Source organism: Bombus affinis, unplaced genomic scaffold, assembly GCF_024516045.1.
Source record: "Bombus affinis isolate iyBomAffi1 unplaced genomic scaffold, iyBomAffi1.2 ctg00000059.1, whole genome shotgun sequence".
In the NCBI taxonomy this organism is placed as follows: Eukaryota; Metazoa; Arthropoda; class Insecta; order Hymenoptera; family Apidae; genus Bombus; species Bombus affinis.
Window position 1 is genome coordinate 454,498 of NW_026108820.1, and position 11,379 is coordinate 465,876.

The window sequence follows — 11,379 nt, forward strand, 5'->3', positions numbered from 1 at the left end:
CAGAGTAACTCTATACCTCTCCTTAAAAGAAATAGTCGTAGCGATACGTGGCAGTAAATACTTCAATAGTTTCTATCCCGCGGCCCGCCACACGCAGATTTTGTCCTTCGGGTAAGATGATCGCCGGGTGTCGGCATGCCTTTGTGGCGTATGTTTAGCTAACGTAAGGACCCGCTATAGATCTTAAGATTTAGTCAAGCGAAGTCCGTCAAATAGACTTTGTTGCAACTACGGGAAGATAGGAGAAACCTATCCTCCACGAGCGTTGCCCCCCGTCAACAACCTCCCCTCAAGGGCGGCCAGCATCTCTTTCAAAACGCCGATATGGAGATCGACCAATTAGCAACAGCGCTAATTTCCCTCTCCTTTGGAAAGAAAGCTTTCTTTGACGAATCCGAGGATCTCATATCCTTAGACCCACCCAATATAGTTTTCCTCGACGACATCGTCGAGACGGAGATTCATTCTTTCGTACGATCTCATCGACGAATGACAGTGCCACCTTACAACCAGCGAATACATCACTTCTAGTTAATAAAGAGTTAGACTTGAACTGTGCGAGAACATACGTTTACCATCCCGTGACCGCGGATTCGTTTCGAACCTAAGGTCATCATCACTAGTGCGTAATCTTGTTAATAAGCCCGTGCTAATAAACTCTCCATTGTATCACGGCAATGGCTAATTCCAACGAAAATTCATTAAACGCCCATCCCCATAATCCTGACTTTAATCCGACATCAGAAGTGGGATCAGGGCCATACGTAACGATGGAACAACTCATGGCCATCGTGCGCCAGATAACTCAGCCGCGAGAGCAAAGACCGAGTGAAACATCTACGATCGTGCCGCTTCCGCGTTTTAACCCCGGAAGCTTGGGTTCTGACCCAGCCGCATGGTGTGCGACTGTTGACGTGATCATGGAAGAAAAACCTTTGCAAGGCAGTGCGCTACTTTGTGCCTTGAGTGCCGCTCTAGAAAGCTCGGCAGCGCAGTGGCTTACACAAGTACCTGCTACTCAAATTTCCTCTTGGCCAAAGTTTAAAGACCGTTTCCTTACACGCTTTGGTGGGAAAGAGACAGCCGCCCCGACGCTATGGAAGATGAAAAACCAAGCACGACTGGAGGGTGAAACCCTGGGAGATTACAGCAGCCGTTTACGTTCCTTCCTGATGGCGAGGTGGGAAAGGTGTACCAAGGACGAGATAGTCAACGCTACCGTGCTCCTTCATATAGGTTCACAGGACCAGCGCGTCCTACGGATAGCACTCACGAACGATATCAAGACCGAGGACCAGCTCACAGGCGAAATGACAGTGCTCTCCGATTCTGTGAAGAGGCCGGCGTCTTCAGTAAGCAACTCCTCCGCGAGTCCCGAAGCTAAACGGCATAAGCCTTCTGACTCCCGACACAAGTGCTACCACTGTGGTAGACACGGACATAAAGCATCTGAGTGCCGCGAGAGGACAAGACTGGAGGCGGAGAAACGCAATCGAAAATCAGGGGAAAACCGGGCTGCCACGTCTTCGAAGGTGTCCTGCTACAGGTGTAACGAGGAGGGCCACATCGCGCCCAACTGCCCGACCTTACGTAGAGGAAACCCTGCTACGAAAGAGGAGCGACAGGTTAACTTCTGTGTGGTGGAGGCCCCGACCGGTAAATTAAGTCACGAGGGTGAGTCGTTCCTGTTTTGTTTTGATTCCGGAGCTGAATGCTCATTAATCAAAGAATCGGTAGCTTCAAAATTTTCCGGCAAGAGAACGACCGAGATAGTAGTAATGCGTGGAATTGGGAACACTTGCGTTAAGAGTACGACCCAAATTCTGTCCGCCGTATGTATCAGCGGTCTTACACTGGAGGTAATTTTTCACGTCCTTGCCGACAATTACTTAAAACACGATATTATTATTGGGTGCGAAATTTTAAGCCAAGGCTTCGACGTACTCATGACGCGCAATAGCCTCGATATTTGTAAGTCGAAAACGGTTAATGTCTGTAATAATATCGCCGAACCTGCGATCGATCTCAATGATGTAGACACCGAGGTACTCGGCGACGATAAAGACCGATTGATTTCCATTCTCGGCAGATTCAAAAACTCGTTCATCACGGGTTTCCCACGTACCCGCGTAAATACGGGTCAATTAGAAATACGGTTGATCGACCCTAACATCACCGTCCAAAGAAGCCCCTATAGACTTAGTGAGGAAGAACGGAGAATCGTACGAGCGCGAATCAGCGAACTACTCAGAGCTAACATTATAAGACCTAGCAATTCGCCGTTCGCGAGCCCCATGCTACTCGTGAAGAAAAAGGACGGTTCGGATAGATTGTGCGTAGATTTTCGAGCGTTGAATAAGAATACGGTCGCGGACCGGTACCCCCTACCCCTTATCGCGGACCAAATCGCGAGGTTACAAACGGCGAAATACTTCATTAGCCTGGACATGGCCAGCGGGTTCCACCAAATTCCTATACATCCTAATTCGGCGGAATACACGGCGTTCGTTACACCCGACGGGCAGTACGAGTACGTAACGATGCCGTTCGGATTGAAAAATGCACCGTCTGTTTTTCAGAGGGCCATTTTCAATGCCCTGGGCGACCTTGCGTATTCCTACGTCGTTGTCTATTTGGATGACGTCCTAATTATCGCCGACTCAATAGATCAAGCCTTAGAGAGGTTGGACATCGTGTTAAGTACCCTTGTAAACGCCGGGTTTTCGTTTAACTTTTCTAAGTGCTCTTTCCTGAAGACGTCGATACTCTATTTGGGATACGTAATCCAGAACGGAGAAGTCCGTCCCAACCCGGGTAAAGTATATGCCTTAAGCTCCCTACCCGCGCCGACGACCGTCACACAGCTCAGGCAGTTCATAGGGCTAGCCTCGTACTTTCGGAAGTTCATCCCTAAATTTTCGCAATTGTTAAAACCCTTATACGCGCTTACGTCCGGCAGTAAAAATATAACATGGGCGGACAGGCACGAAAAAATAAGACAAGAGGTAATCTCCGTTCTGACCGACGCACCGGTGTTAATGCTATTTGACCCCAATTACCCAATAGAATTACATACCGATGCTAGCTCCGAAGGATTTGGGGCTATTTTAATGCACAAGGTGGAAGGTAAAAATCGAGTAGTAGAATACTATAGTAAAAGAACCAGCCTCACGGAATCCAGATATCACTCTTATGAACTCGAAACATTAGCTGTTGTAAACGCCATAAAACATTTCCGCCACTACCTGCACGGACGGGAGTTTCTTGTCGTCACGGACTGCAATTCATTAAAGGCGTCTAAGAGCAAAGTACATTTGAATGACAGGGTACACAGGTGGTGGGCTTACTTGCAAACGTTTACCTTCGACATTGTGTATCGGGAGGGCAAGCGAATGGCCCACGTAGATTTCTTTTCGCGAAATCCCACAGGCGTTGACCCTATTAGATTCGACAAAATCAAAGAGAAAATGGTTAATCTGGCCGAAATTTCGGAAGACTGGCTACTAGCCGAACAACGTCGTGACCCCCAAATTTCGGGAATTGTCGAAAAGTTGCAAAATGATGAGCTCGCGGAAGACATCGCGAATACTTACGAATTACGGTCCGGTACTCTCTACCGGAAAATTCAAAGAAGAGGCAGGACTCTCAGTTTACCTATTGTTCCAAGAGGGTTTAGGTGGTCCGTTATTAACCATGTGCATCAGTCAATTATGCACTTGGGTTGGGATAAGACGCTCGAGAAACTGTACGAGTATTACTGGTTCGAAGGAATGGCGAAGTACGTTCGCAAGTTCGTAGAGAACTGCCATGCTTGTAGAGTTTCGAAGGCTAGTTCAGGTAAGATACAAGCCGAATTGCATCCCATACCCAAGGCCAGCATACCTTGGCACACGGTCCACATGGATATAACGGGCAAGCTGAGTGGTAAAAGCGATTCGAAGGAGTACGTCATTGTGTTGATCGACGCCTTCACTAAATTCGTATACCTGCATCATACTCGTAGGATAGATTCTTTTAACACCATTAAAGCGCTTAAATCCGCTATATTTCTATTCGGGAGTCCCTGTCGGATAATAGCGGACCAGGGAAGGTGTTTTACGGGTAAAGAATTTCGCGAGTTCTGCGAAAGCAAACGAATTAAAGTTCACTTGATAGCGACCGGTGCCAGTAGGGCTAACGGACAAGTAGAACGTGTTATGGGCACGTTGAAAAATATGTTCACGACAGTAGAGACGACCGGGCGGCCGTGGCAAGACGCGATTGGGGAAATGCAGCTAGCGTTGAACTGCACCGTCAACCGCGTGACTAATTCGAGCCCCTTACAACTACTAATCGGTAGATCGGCGAGACCGTATGACCTATTGCTACCCGACAATATTGAAGAAAAAGAAGTCGATATCTCCGATGTAAGGCAGCAGGCCGTACAGAACATAGAAAGTAACGCCCAATACGACAAAGAAAGATTTGATAGGAACAAAGCTAAAGTGGTTAGGTTTAACCTCGGCGACTTCGTACTACGTAAGAACGAGGAAAGAAACCAAACCAAGCTAGAGCCGAAATTCAAGGGTCCATTTGTAATAACCGAGATTTTGGAAGGAGATAGATATATTCTAAAAACGCTAGACGGTAAACGATCGTATAAAGACAGTCACGACAGATTAAGAAAAATGCCGGACAGTCGCGTTCCCGCTGAGTTAGACGTCGGTAGTGACGGCAATAACAGTGACCACGACGACATGAGTACCTCGATCTCGGAAGATCCTTAGCACAAAGACCGTAGCACCTTACGGAGTATGTTATGAAGCTCGGTAAAGGGGGCAAGTGATGTGTTCACGCGCACCATGAGCTATAGAGTTATGAAGCTCGGTAAAGGGGCAAGTGATGTGTTCACGCGCACCATGAGCTATAGAGTTATGAAGCTCGGTGAAGGGGCGAGTGATGTGTTCACGCGCACCATGAGCTATAGTGTTATGAAGCTCGACTAAGGGGCAAGTGATGTGTTCACGCGCACCATGAGCTACAGCGTTACGAAGCTTGGTGCGGTCGTGCGATCTAGAAAAACGAGATCCATTGGGGTACGAAATCGAGACTGGTCCATTTCGCCGTTATGACCCGACTGATAACCCACAGGATGCAACTAGCACTTCCAATATTAATTACAACGTTACTAATTCATGTTCTCTTCTATTCCTTTTGTTGTCAAACCTCCGAACAAAATTTTATTGTTACACTGGACCCTCAGCTTATTTAGACATTAAGTTAAATTGTAAACAATGTTAATTGTACCGAGACTAACGTTAAGAAAACTCTCAATATTGTAGCTACACCCGAGGACGTGTGATAGTCAGAATGGCCGTGTCGGAGATGAAAGAACGCCGGAGCTCCTCCTTGGATTCGCGGGAATACCGCAACTCTGTAACTTGGATTAAACGAATGCCGCTCCGATTGTTCGAGATTTATGATCATGAGCTTGGGCTCGAGGCGACAATCAGTCGCCGAACGTAGCCGCGGTCAAAGGGATGAACGTTTTATCTAACAAAGGCACAGAGTAACTCTATACCTCTCCTTAAAAGAAATAGTCGTAGCGATACGTGGCAGTAAATACTTCAATAGTTTCTATCCCGCGGCCCGCCACACGCAGATTTTGTCCTTCGGGTAAGATGATCGCCGGGTGTCGGCATGCCTTTGTGGCGTATGTTTAGCTAACGTAAGGACCCGCTATAGATCTTAAGATTTAGTCAAGCGAAGTCCGTCAAATAGACTTTGTTGCAACTACGGGAAGATAGGAGAAACCTATCCTCCACGAGCGTTGCCCCCCGTCAACAACCTCCCCTCAAGGGCGGCCAGCATCTCTTTCAAAACGCCGATATGGAGATCGACCAATTAGCAACAGCGCTAATTTCCCTCTCCTTTGGAAAGAAAGCTTTCTTTGACGAATCCGAGGATCTCATATCCTTAGACCCACCCAATATAGTTTTCCTCGACGACATCGTCGAGACGGAGATTCATTCTTTCGTACGATCTCATCGACGAATGACAGTGCCACCTTACAACCAGCGAATACATCACTTCTAGTTAATAAAGAGTTAGACTTGAACTGTGCGAGAACATACGTTTACCATCCCGTGACCGCGGATTCGTTTCGAACCTAAGGTCATCATCACTAGTGCGTAATCTTGTTAATAAGCCCGTGCTAATAAACTCTCCATTGTATCACGGCAATGGCTAATTCCAACGAAAATTCATTAAACGCCCATCCCCATAATCCTGACTTTAATCCGACATCAGAAGTGGGATCAGGGCCATACGTAACGATGGAACAACTCATGGCCATCGTGCGCCAGATAACTCAGCCGCGAGAGCAAAGACCGAGTGAAACATCTACGATCGTGCCGCTTCCGCGTTTTAACCCCGGAAGCTTGGGTTCTGACCCAGCCGCATGGTGTGCGACTGTTGACGTGATCATGGAAGAAAAACCTTTGCAAGGCAGTGCGCTACTTTGTGCCTTGAGTGCCGCTCTAGAAAGCTCGGCAGCGCAGTGGCTTACACAAGTACCTGCTACTCAAATTTCCTCTTGGCCAAAGTTTAAAGACCGTTTCCTTACACGCTTTGGTGGGAAAGAGACAGCCGCCCCGACGCTATGGAAGATGAAAAACCAAGCACGACTGGAGGGTGAAACCCTGGGAGATTACAGCAGCCGTTTACGTTCCTTCCTGATGGCGAGGTGGGAAAGGTGTACCAAGGACGAGATAGTCAACGCTACCGTGCTCCTTCATATAGGTTCACAGGACCAGCGCGTCCTACGGATAGCACTCACGAACGATATCAAGACCGAGGACCAGCTCACAGGCGAAATGACAGTGCTCTCCGATTCTGTGAAGAGGCCGGCGTCTTCAGTAAGCAACTCCTCCGCGAGTCCCGAAGCTAAACGGCATAAGCCTTCTGACTCCCGACACAAGTGCTACCACTGTGGTAGACACGGACATAAAGCATCTGAGTGCCGCGAGAGGACAAGACTGGAGGCGGAGAAACGCAATCGAAAATCAGGGGAAAACCGGGCTGCCACGTCTTCGAAGGTGTCCTGCTACAGGTGTAACGAGGAGGGCCACATCGCGCCCAACTGCCCGACCTTACGTAGAGGAAACCCTGCTACGAAAGAGGAGCGACAGGTTAACTTCTGTGTGGTGGAGGCCCCGACCGGTAAATTAAGTCACGAGGGTGAGTCGTTCCTGTTTTGTTTTGATTCCGGAGCTGAATGCTCATTAATCAAAGAATCGGTAGCTTCAAAATTTTCCGGCAAGAGAACGACCGAGATAGTAGTAATGCGTGGAATTGGGAACACTTGCGTTAAGAGTACGACCCAAATTCTGTCCGCCGTATGTATCAGCGGTCTTACACTGGAGGTAATTTTTCACGTCCTTGCCGACAATTACTTAAAACACGATATTATTATTGGGTGCGAAATTTTAAGCCAAGGCTTCGACGTACTCATGACGCGCAATAGCCTCGATATTTGTAAGTCGAAAACGGTTAATGTCTGTAATAATATCGCCGAACCTGCGATCGATCTCAATGATGTAGACACCGAGGTACTCGGCGACGATAAAGACCGATTGATTTCCATTCTCGGCAGATTCAAAAACTCGTTCATCACGGGTTTCCCACGTACCCGCGTAAATACGGGTCAATTAGAAATACGGTTGATCGACCCTAACATCACCGTCCAAAGAAGCCCCTATAGACTTAGTGAGGAAGAACGGAGAATCGTACGAGCGCGAATCAGCGAACTACTCAGAGCTAACATTATAAGACCTAGCAATTCGCCGTTCGCGAGCCCCATGCTACTCGTGAAGAAAAAGGACGGTTCGGATAGATTGTGCGTAGATTTTCGAGCGTTGAATAAGAATACGGTCGCGGACCGGTACCCCCTACCCCTTATCGCGGACCAAATCGCGAGGTTACAAACGGCGAAATACTTCATTAGCCTGGACATGGCCAGCGGGTTCCACCAAATTCCTATACATCCTAATTCGGCGGAATACACGGCGTTCGTTACACCCGACGGGCAGTACGAGTACGTAACGATGCCGTTCGGATTGAAAAATGCACCGTCTGTTTTTCAGAGGGCCATTTTCAATGCCCTGGGCGACCTTGCGTATTCCTACGTCGTTGTCTATTTGGATGACGTCCTAATTATCGCCGACTCAATAGATCAAGCCTTAGAGAGGTTGGACATCGTGTTAAGTACCCTTGTAAACGCCGGGTTTTCGTTTAACTTTTCTAAGTGCTCTTTCCTGAAGACGTCGATACTCTATTTGGGATACGTAATCCAGAACGGAGAAGTCCGTCCCAACCCGGGTAAAGTATATGCCTTAAGCTCCCTACCCGCGCCGACGACCGTCACACAGCTCAGGCAGTTCATAGGGCTAGCCTCGTACTTTCGGAAGTTCATCCCTAAATTTTCGCAATTGTTAAAACCCTTATACGCGCTTACGTCCGGCAGTAAAAATATAACATGGGCGGACAGGCACGAAAAAATAAGACAAGAGGTAATCTCCGTTCTGACCGACGCACCGGTGTTAATGCTATTTGACCCCAATTACCCAATAGAATTACATACCGATGCTAGCTCCGAAGGATTTGGGGCTATTTTAATGCACAAGGTGGAAGGTAAAAATCGAGTAGTAGAATACTATAGTAAAAGAACCAGCCTCACGGAATCCAGATATCACTCTTATGAACTCGAAACATTAGCTGTTGTAAACGCCATAAAACATTTCCGCCACTACCTGCACGGACGGGAGTTTCTTGTCGTCACGGACTGCAATTCATTAAAGGCGTCTAAGAGCAAAGTACATTTGAATGACAGGGTACACAGGTGGTGGGCTTACTTGCAAACGTTTACCTTCGACATTGTGTATCGGGAGGGCAAGCGAATGGCCCACGTAGATTTCTTTTCGCGAAATCCCACAGGCGTTGACCCTATTAGATTCGACAAAATCAAAGAGAAAATGGTTAATCTGGCCGAAATTTCGGAAGACTGGCTACTAGCCGAACAACGTCGTGACCCCCAAATTTCGGGAATTGTCGAAAAGTTGCAAAATGATGAGCTCGCGGAAGACATCGCGAATACTTACGAATTACGGTCCGGTACTCTCTACCGGAAAATTCAAAGAAGAGGCAGGACTCTCAGTTTACCTATTGTTCCAAGAGGGTTTAGGTGGTCCGTTATTAACCATGTGCATCAGTCAATTATGCACTTGGGTTGGGATAAGACGCTCGAGAAACTGTACGAGTATTACTGGTTCGAAGGAATGGCGAAGTACGTTCGCAAGTTCGTAGAGAACTGCCATGCTTGTAGAGTTTCGAAGGCTAGTTCAGGTAAGATACAAGCCGAATTGCATCCCATACCCAAGGCCAGCATACCTTGGCACACGGTCCACATGGATATAACGGGCAAGCTGAGTGGTAAAAGCGATTCGAAGGAGTACGTCATTGTGTTGATCGACGCCTTCACTAAATTCGTATACCTGCATCATACTCGTAGGATAGATTCTTTTAACACCATTAAAGCGCTTAAATCCGCTATATTTCTATTCGGGAGTCCCTGTCGGATAATAGCGGACCAGGGAAGGTGTTTTACGGGTAAAGAATTTCGCGAGTTCTGCGAAAGCAAACGAATTAAAGTTCACTTGATAGCGACCGGTGCCAGTAGGGCTAACGGACAAGTAGAACGTGTTATGGGCACGTTGAAAAATATGTTCACGACAGTAGAGACGACCGGGCGGCCGTGGCAAGACGCGATTGGGGAAATGCAGCTAGCGTTGAACTGCACCGTCAACCGCGTGACTAATTCGAGCCCCTTACAACTACTAATCGGTAGATCGGCGAGACCGTATGACCTATTGCTACCCGACAATATTGAAGAAAAAGAAGTCGATATCTCCGATGTAAGGCAGCAGGCCGTACAGAACATAGAAAGTAACGCCCAATACGACAAAGAAAGATTTGATAGGAACAAAGCTAAAGTGGTTAGGTTTAACCTCGGCGACTTCGTACTACGTAAGAACGAGGAAAGAAACCAAACCAAGCTAGAGCCGAAATTCAAGGGTCCATTTGTAATAACCGAGATTTTGGAAGGAGATAGATATATTCTAAAAACGCTAGACGGTAAACGATCGTATAAAGACAGTCACGACAGATTAAGAAAAATGCCGGACAGTCGCGTTCCCGCTGAGTTAGACGTCGGTAGTGACGGCAATAACAGTGACCACGACGACATGAGTACCTCGATCTCGGAAGATCCTTAGCACAAAGACCGTAGCACCTTACGGAGTATGTTATGAAGCTCGGTAAAGGGGGCAAGTGATGTGTTCACGCGCACCATGAGCTATAGAGTTATGAAGCTCGGTAAAGGGGCAAGTGATGTGTTCACGCGCACCATGAGCTATAGAGTTATGAAGCTCGGTGAAGGGGCGAGTGATGTGTTCACGCGCACCATGAGCTATAGTGTTATGAAGCTCGACTAAGGGGCAAGTGATGTGTTCACGCGCACCATGAGCTACAGCGTTACGAAGCTTGGTGCGGTCGTGCGATCTAGAAAAACGAGATCCATTGGGGTACGAAATCGAGACTGGTCCATTTCGCCGTTATGACCCGACTGATAACCCACAGGATGCAACTAGCACTTCCAATATTAATTACAACGTTACTAATTCATGTTCTCTTCTATTCCTTTTGTTGTCAAACCTCCGAACAAAATTTTATTGTTACACTGGACCCTCAGCTTATTTAGACATTAAGTTAAATTGTAAACAATGTTAATTGTACCGAGACTAACGTTAAGAAAACTCTCAATATTGTAGCTACACCCGAGGACGTGTGATAGTCAGAATGGCCGTGTCGGAGATGAAAGAACGCCGGAGCTCCTCCTTGGATTCGCGGGAATACCGCAACTCTGTAACTTGGATTAAACGAATGCCGCTCCGATTGTTCGAGATTTATGATCATGAGCTTGGGCTCGAGGCGACAATCAGTCGCCGAACGTAGCCGCGGTCAAAGGGATGAACGTTTTATCTAACAAAGGCACAGAGTAACTCTATACCTCTCCTTAAAAGAAATAGTCGTAGCGATACGTGGCAGTAAATACTTCAATAGTTTCTATCCCGCGGCCCGCCACACGCAGATTTTGTCCTTCGGGTAAGATGATCGCCGGGTGTCGGCATGCCTTTGTGGCGTATGTTTAGCTAACGTAAGGACCCGCTATAGATCTTAAGATTTAGTCAAGCGAAGTCCGTCAAATAGACTTTGTTGCAACTACGGGAAGATAGGAGAAACCTATCCTCCACGAGCGTTGCCCCCCGTCAACAACCTCCCCTC